This window comes from Lynx rufus, unplaced genomic scaffold (assembly GCF_022079265.1).
Source record: "Lynx rufus isolate CCGP_SWC_20201006 ecotype Redwood Valley unplaced genomic scaffold, mLynRuf1.p SCAF_1, whole genome shotgun sequence".
Taxonomy (NCBI): Eukaryota; Metazoa; Chordata; class Mammalia; order Carnivora; family Felidae; genus Lynx; species Lynx rufus.
In genome coordinates this window covers 196,164,310-196,172,766 of record NW_025814823.1, presented here as the reverse complement: position 1 = coordinate 196,172,766, position 8,457 = coordinate 196,164,310, and positions in this window count along the sequence as shown.

Genomic DNA, 8,457 nt, shown 5'->3' with positions numbered 1-8,457 from the left:
CAACAATAGCCAAATTATGGAAAGAGCCTAAATGTCCATCAACTGATGAATGGATAAAGAAATTGTGGTTTATATACACAATGGAGTACTACGTGGCAATGAGAAAGAATGAAATATGGCCCTTTGTAGCAACACGGATGGAATTGGAGAGTGTTATGCTAAGTGAAATAAGCCATACAGAGAAAGACAGATACCATATGTTTTCACTCTTATGTGGATCCTGAGAAATTTAACAGAAACCCATGGGGGAGGGGAAGGGGAAAAAAAAAAAAAAGAGGTTAGAGAGGGAGAGAGCCAAAGCATAAGAGACTCTTAAAAACTGAGAACAGGGGCGCCTGGGTGGCTCAGTCGGTTGAGTGTCCGACTTCAGCTCAGGTCACGATCTCGCGGTCCGTGGGTTCCAGCCCCGCGTCGGGCTCTGGGCCGATGGCTCAGAGCCTGGAGCCTGCTTCCCATTCTGTGTCTCCCTTTCTCTCTGCCCCTCCCCCGTTCATGCTCTGTCTCTCTTTGTCTCAAAAATAAATAAACGTTAAAAAAACTTTTTTTAAAAATAAAAAAAAACAAAACTGAGAACAAACTGAGGGTTGATGGGGGGTGGGAGGGAGGGGAGGGTGGGTGATGGGTATTGAGAAGGGCACCTTTTGGGATGAGCACTGGGTGTTGTATGGAAACCAATTTGACAATAAATTTCATATATTGAAAAAATAAATTAAAAAAAAAGGATGTATCGAGCATTTCTTATACGTGAAGTGTCGTACTATTGCTTTGTGCAAACTATCTCATTGAATTCTCACAACTATTTGTATATGTTGAATCTCTATAATTATTCCAACCCATGCTTCTGGACATCACCAATCCCTCCTTACTGTGGCATCCCACACTGTCTATGCAAATGCCCCCCTCACTGGCTTGGGGTACAGTATATCTAGACAAGCCACCTGACAAGGCTGACCAGAGTGGAAAGGAGGAGGAGTCTGATTAATTTCTCAGAATGGGAATGGTGAGAGTGATTCCTAAGTACTGACAAAACCTCATCAATACCCTGTTGTCTCTCTGTCATTACCTTTATCCTGGCACAGGGCCTGACCCATGTCATTTGAGTTTCTCCAGTTGTGATCAACAGATCAGTTTCTGGGCAGTGGCAGACCAGTGCCGGGAGACATTCTCCTCTGAAGAATTTTCCATAGGAAGGTGACTACCTATTTAACTCACTCCTCTCCCTCCTGCTCTGGCTGCAAAGGGCAGGACAGAATTGGAAACTTCCCTGATGCTCCCTCCACTCTTCTCCCCAGTTCCTCTCAGAGAGGGTGGGATGGGTAAGCCCCTCTGTTTCTAGCAACCAAACGCTGGATTCGACAGAGATGGAGACCTGGTGATTGGGAGCTTTTCTTTTATGTGTCATTGAGAGCAGTTTCACTGAATGAAAATTGTTTAGGCAACATCCCTACCAGGCCTGTAATGTTTATAAGTAAGTAAATGTCTCTGGCATTTTGTTTGAATGGGCTGGTTTTCTTCATCGTGCTCATAGAAAACCCAGAATAAACATGTTGCTCCCTACCTTGTTATCTCGAAGTGTCCTTAAACTTCCGTGCATCAAATTGAACCCCCAAACTGAAGATGCAAACCATCCCATTCCCCTTGCTCCTTTCCCAGGGCCTTCCCCTTGCAGCTTGGTACCCTCCCAGGAGGCCTGGAGCAGGGCGATATCATGAGAGCATTTGTGAGTACCTGAGCCCAGCACTGGAACTGCCCTGAAGTGTCTGGGCCTCAGTTTGGAATAGAAACTGCTGGAGGTTGTCTGTTCTATGCACCTAAGTCCAAGCCACTCCTCATTCTTCCTGGGATGTGGAGGTGGGATGACTCACTTCTCTTTTTGAATTTCTTGCTGGGTGTGTTCAGCCACTTCGGTCCAGACAGGTTGCCAGGAGTGGCTGGTTGTTGAGTTATCTGAGTCTGTGAGCCAAGTTCAGCAACCTGAATGTCTCATTTTTCAGAGCCTAGGAACATCTCTCAGCAGAGGATCGATGTTATCCTTGTTTGGGGACAGAATAAGCTCAGTGATTTCTGTATGATGACCTGGGAAAAGCGGTCTTCTTCACAAATTCCCCGAATGTACGGAGATACTGTTACTGAAATTTCTGAATATATTGTAAATTTGTCAGTTTCTTCTTGCAGATCCATCAGGTTTTTTTTTGTTTTTTGTTTTTTTGTTTTTTTTGCTTCCGGTATTTTTAAGCTCTGTTATTTGGTGCACAAATAATTAGGATTGCTTTATCTTCTTGATATCTTCTTGACCCTTTATCATTATTAAGTGGCCCTCTTTCCCTGATAATATTCTACTCTCTGGTGTCTAATTTGGTTGATATTAACATAACCACTTCCACTTTCTTTCGGTTAGTATTAGCATGGTATATTATTTGCCATCTTTTTACTTTTCAGCAATGTTTATTTATATTTATTGGGTGTCTTACAGACAGCATATAGTTGTGTCTTGTTTGTTTGTTTTTTATCCAATCTGGCAATCTCTGACATTTAATTGGGTCTTTTGGGCCATTTATGTTTGTTGCTGTTACTGATGTTTGTGTTTAACACCTTTCTTACTCTTTTCTATTTGCTTATCTGTTGTTTGCATTCTTTTTCCTCTGATTATACTTTATGTTTAATTAACTATGCTTGTAATTTTGTTTTAGATCCTGATGGATTCTTAGCCAAACGTTTACAATACACATCTTTAACATACTACAGTTATTATTATATTACAGTCATGGCAGTTTAAGAACTATATAAAAATACACTTCCATGTATAAAAATACCCCATCCATGCCTTGGTGCTGGTCTTGTCACCCATTTTACTTTGACATAGGTTATAAAACCCACAAATATGTCCTTATTTTCACTTTAAGTTGTCAATTATCTCCTGCAGATATTTAAATATTAAGGGATAAAAGTCTTACATTTGTCTCTGTATTTACCATTTTCCAGATGTCCATCTGCTATAGTTTCCTCGTGATTATGGGACCTCTTTTAACATTTGCAGTGTAGCTCCATTGGTAATGAACTCCTTCCCCTTTTGTAGGCAAAAGTAATAAGAGAGTAAGGTGAATATGTATTTCACTTTTGCTTTTGAAATTTATTTCTGATGGGTAAATTGTAGATTGGCACTTAAAAAAATTGTTTTAATGCTTTAAAGAAGTTACTTTATTCTGCTGTGTTTTTTCCCCTCTGACAAGTCTGTTGTAATTTTTATGACAGAATAAGAATAATGTATCCTTTTTCTTTCTGCTTATGATATTTTCCCTTTATCACTGGATTTAAGCAATTTGATAATGGTGTGACTTTGTATAGTTTTCTTCATGATTCTTATGCCTTGGGTTCACTGAACTGCTTTAGATCTGTGAGTGTTACACCATTCACTAAACTGTGAAATTATCAGCTAGAATTTTTTCACAAAAAAATTTAGCACTATCTCAAAACCATGCACAGTAGTTAATCTACAATAAAGTCAAAGATGGATAGGTAATGCTCGTGAGTACAATGCATTTAATTTGTGTACTTAAGACATATCACTCAGACTGATGCAACAATGGGTGATTTATTACTATGAACTGTAAATTGTGATTACGAACATCAGGGCTCAGGGGTGAAACAGTGGCAGTGGCTAAAGAAGGAAGGTAATCTATACTGTATTCATTTTACATTAAAAATAATGGTTTTTTTTCATACCTATTTTTGAGGGCTGCTATATCAGTTTAGAGTTTTCCTCCAACTTTCTGAAACCATTACAGAAAACAGAGTTTTTGTGTCATGAAAGGGGTGTCTGGGAAACATAACTTTCATTACTTAAACCAGCTTAGTTCAAGACAAACTCAGATGGTTTATGACCCTAGTGCCAACATGGTAGAAACTCATGGTACTGAAATGTCTGTAATTTTCCTTTAGTTAAAAAAAAAAAAAAACACATTACACAGATTGATGAAGAATAAGATAACGGAGTTACTGATTTTCAAACCAGGTCAACTGTGATGAAAACAGTTTTAGTAAAGACCAGGGAACTTCAGAAGATATACAGAAGGAAGATATAGGAAAAATTTTGGCACACAAGTATGAATAATCACTATATATGTGCCACTATAATTAGCAAAGAAAATGAAGCATATTCTGTGAATTCCAGGAAGGGGTCCCAGTAAGTTCCATGGGGAAATTTATTTTGACCACATCTTGAGTTATGAGACTGTGAATACAGGTCAAAATGGTGACACTGTTCATGAGGAATAGATGATTTTGTCATAAACTGTATGTGATGAGTATCTAACTGAGTATGAAGTTGGCTTTTTCATACTGACCCAGGCTGTGATACCAGAGCTGGCTATAGATGAGAGCAGGTGAGAGGTGGAAAGACAAGGAAGGCTCTAGGAAGGGACAATTGTTTACTTGTTTAAAAACTGTTCAGTATGATTTACATGAGATAGACTATGAAAAATAATCTAAAATATGGAGAAGTGTAGAGAAAAAAATGGAAGCCAAGACACTTTCTAAGTATTGATTCTGAAATCACTGATAGCAAAAAAGTTTGGAAAATTTTGCAGATGTGTTGGACAAAAGGAGAGAATTAGAGAGGGTGGGGAAAATGATGCTCTAACCCAACTGGAGCTCTCTGAACACAGCTTTGGGGTCAGGCAAACCTACTCCATGGAAGATGTTCATGTCCTCCAAAATTGAAAAAAAAGGAACATGAGAAACTTCCCAGAAATTGAACTTTAGAAAGATGCAACAGAAACTATGCCTTGAGTAAAAGGATCAATCCTAGAACAAATATTACATCATTTAAAGAGTTTTGAGCCTTGGGTGCCTGGGTGGCTCAGTTAAGTGTCCGACTCTTGGTTTCAGCTCAGGTCATGAACTCGCTCTTTGTGGGATTGAGCCCTGCATCAGGCTCATGCTGACAGCACGGAGCCTGCTTGGGATTCTCTCTCTCCCTCTCTTTCTCTGTTCCCCCCAACTCATGTTGTCTCTCTCTCTCTCTCTCAAAATAAATAAATAAACTTACAAAAAAAGTTTTGAGCCTTTCACTTTGTGATAGAACTTTTTCTCCCTGTAAAAATAGATGTGATCAAGAAACTGGGGCGCCTGGGTGGCTCAGTTGGTTGAGCGTCTGACTCCGGCTCAGATCATGATCTCGTGGTCTGTGAGTTCAAGCCCTGCATTGGGCTCTGGGCTGACAGCTCAGAGCCTGGAGCCTGCTTCATATTCTGGGTCTCCCTCTCTCTCTGCCCTCTCCTGCTCATGCTGTCTCTCTCTGTCTCTCAAAAATAAATAAACACTAAAAAATAATAAAAAAAAAAGAAAAAAGAAACTGTATCACCATTTACCCCTTCACTATAATAAAACATGTAATAAGTTTTGCTTAATATGAGTTATTTAGCTACATTTGATAAATTAAGTATAGGCATACTTCATTTTATTGTGCCTCACAGATACTGAGTTTCTTACAAATTGAAAGTTCATGGCAACCCTGTTTACCAGCACCATTTATTACAGCATCTGCTCACTTCATATCTCTGTGTCACGTCTTGGTAATTCCTGCAATATTTTAAAACTTTTCATTATTTTTACACTTGTTATAGTAATCTGTGATCAGTGATCTTTGATGCTACCATTGCCCTTGTTTGGGGGAGCCACAAACCACGCCCATGTAAGAGCATAAAGTTAATCAATAAATGCTATGTATGTTCTGATTGCTCCAGCCACTGGCTGTTCCCCTGTCTCTCTCCCTCTCCTGGGGCCTCCCTATTCCCTGAGACACAACAATATTGAAATTAAGCCAATTAATAAGCCTACAATGGCTTCTAAGCATTCAAGTGAAAGGAAGAGTCCCATCCCACATCTCTCCCTTTAAATCAAAAGCTAGCAATGGTTAAGCTTGGGAAGACATGTTGAAAGCTGAGACAGGCCAAAAGGTAAGCCTCTTGCATCAAACAGTCAAGTTGTGAATGCAAAGGGAAGGTTCTTTAAGGAAACTAAAATTGCTCCTCCCGTGAACACATGAATGATAAGAAAGTGAAAGAGCTTTATTGCTGAGATGGAGAAAGTTTGAGTGGTCTGAACAAAAGGTCAAACCAGCCATTCCCTTAAGCCAAAGCCTAATCCAGAGTCACCGAGGCCCTAACTCTCTTCAATCCCATGAAGGCTGAAAGAGGTGAGGGTGCTGCAGAAGAAAAGTTTGAAGCTAGCAGAGGTTAACTCATGAGGTTTCGGGAAAGAAGACGTTTCTGTAACATCAAAGTGCAAGGTGAAGCAGCAAGTGCTGATGTAGAAGCTACAGCAAGCCATCCAGAAAGTCTAGCTAAGGTAGTTAGTGAAGGTGGCTACACTAAACAACAGATTTTCAATGTGGATGAAACCACCTTTTCTTGGAAAAAGATGCTAAGACTTTCATAGCTAGAGAGAAGTCAATGCCTGGCCTCAAAGCTTCAAAGGACAGACTGACTTTCTTGTTAGAGGTAATGCAACTAGTGACTTTAAGTTGAAGCCAACGCTCATTTACCATTTTGAAAATCCTAAGGCCCTTAAGAATTATGCCAATATACTCCTGCCTCTGCTCTATAAATAGAACAACAAATCCTGAATGAAAGTACGTCTGTTTACAACATGGTTTACTGAATATTTTAAGCCCACTGTTGAGGCCTCATGTTCAGAAAAAAGACTCCTTTCAAAATGTTACTGTTCAGTGATGATACACCCATCACCCGAGAACTCGGATGGAGTACAACAAATTTAATGTTTTCATCAATGGGTGTCATCCATTCTGTATCTCATGGATTAAGAAGTCATTTCAACTTGGGGCGCCTGGGTGGCTCAGTCAGTTAGGTGTCTGACTTCAGCTTAGGTCATGATCTCATGGCTTGTGTGTTGGAGCCCCGCCTCAGGCTCTGTGCTGACAGCTCAGAGCCTGGAGCCTGCTTCAGATTCTGTGTCCCTCTCTGGCTCATGTGCTTGCGTTCTCTCTCTCTCTCAAGAATAAATAAAACACTTGAAAAATTAAAAAAAAGAAGTCATTTCAACTTTCAAGTCTTATTATTTAAGAAATACATTCCATAAGGCTATAGCTGCAATAGAGAGTGATTCCTCTGGGCAAAGTCAATGGAAAACCTTCTGGAAAAGATTCACCGTTCTACAAAAATGAACTACTGGGACCTCATCAAAATAAAAAGCTTCCACACAGCAAAGGAAACAATCAGCAAAACTAAAAGGCAACCGACAGAATGGGAGAAGACATTTGCAAATGACATATCAGATAAAGGGTTAGCATCCAAAATCTATAAAGAACTTCTCAAACTCAACACCCAAAAAACAAATAATCCAGTGAAGAAATGGGCAAAAGACATGAATAGACACTTCTCCAAGGAAGACATCCAGGTGGTCAACTGACATATGAAAAAATGCTCAACATCACTCATCATCAGGAAAATACAAATCAAAACCACAATGAGATACCACCTCACACCTGTCAGAATGGCTAACATTAACAACTGAGGCAACAACAGATGTTGGCAAGGATGTGGAGAAAGAGGATTTGTTTTGCATTGTTGGTGGGAATGCAAGCTGGTGCAGCCACTCTGGAAAACAGTATGGAGGTTCCTCAAAAAACTAAAAAGAGAACTACCCTACGACCCAGCAATTGCACTACTAGGCATTTATTCACGGGATACAGGTGTGCTGTTTCGAAGGGACACGCGCACCCCCCTGTTTATAGCAACACTATCAATAATAGTCAAAGTATGGAAAGAGCCCAAATGTCCATCGATGGATGAATGGATAAAGAAGATGTATACACACACACACACACACACACACACACACACACACACACACAATGGAGTATTACTCGGCAATCAAAAAGAATGAAATCTTGCCATTTGCAACTACATGGCTGGACCTGGAGGGTATGATGCTAAGTGAAATTAGTCAGTCAGAGAGAGACCAAAATCATAGGACTTCACTCATATGAGGACTTTAAGAGACAAAACAGATGAACATAAGGGAAGGGAAACAAAAATAATATAAAAACAGGGAGGGGGACAAAACAGAAGAGACTCATAAATATGGAGAACAAACAGAGGATTACTGGAGGGATTGTGGGAGAGAGGATGGGCTAAGTGGGTAAGGGATATTAAGGAATCTACTCCTGAAATCATTGTTTCACTATATGCTAACAAATTTGGATGTAAATTTTAAAAAATAAAATTAAAAAAAAAAAGATTCACCATTCTAGATCCCATTAAGAACGTTGTGATTCATGGGAACAGGTCAAAATATCAATGTGAAAAGGAGTTTAGAAGTTGATTCTAGCCCTCGTGGATGACTTTGAGGGGTTCAAGCCTTCAGTGGAGGAAGTCACTGCAGGTGTGGTGGAGATAGCAAGAGAACTAGAATTAGAACTGGAGCCTGAAGATGTGA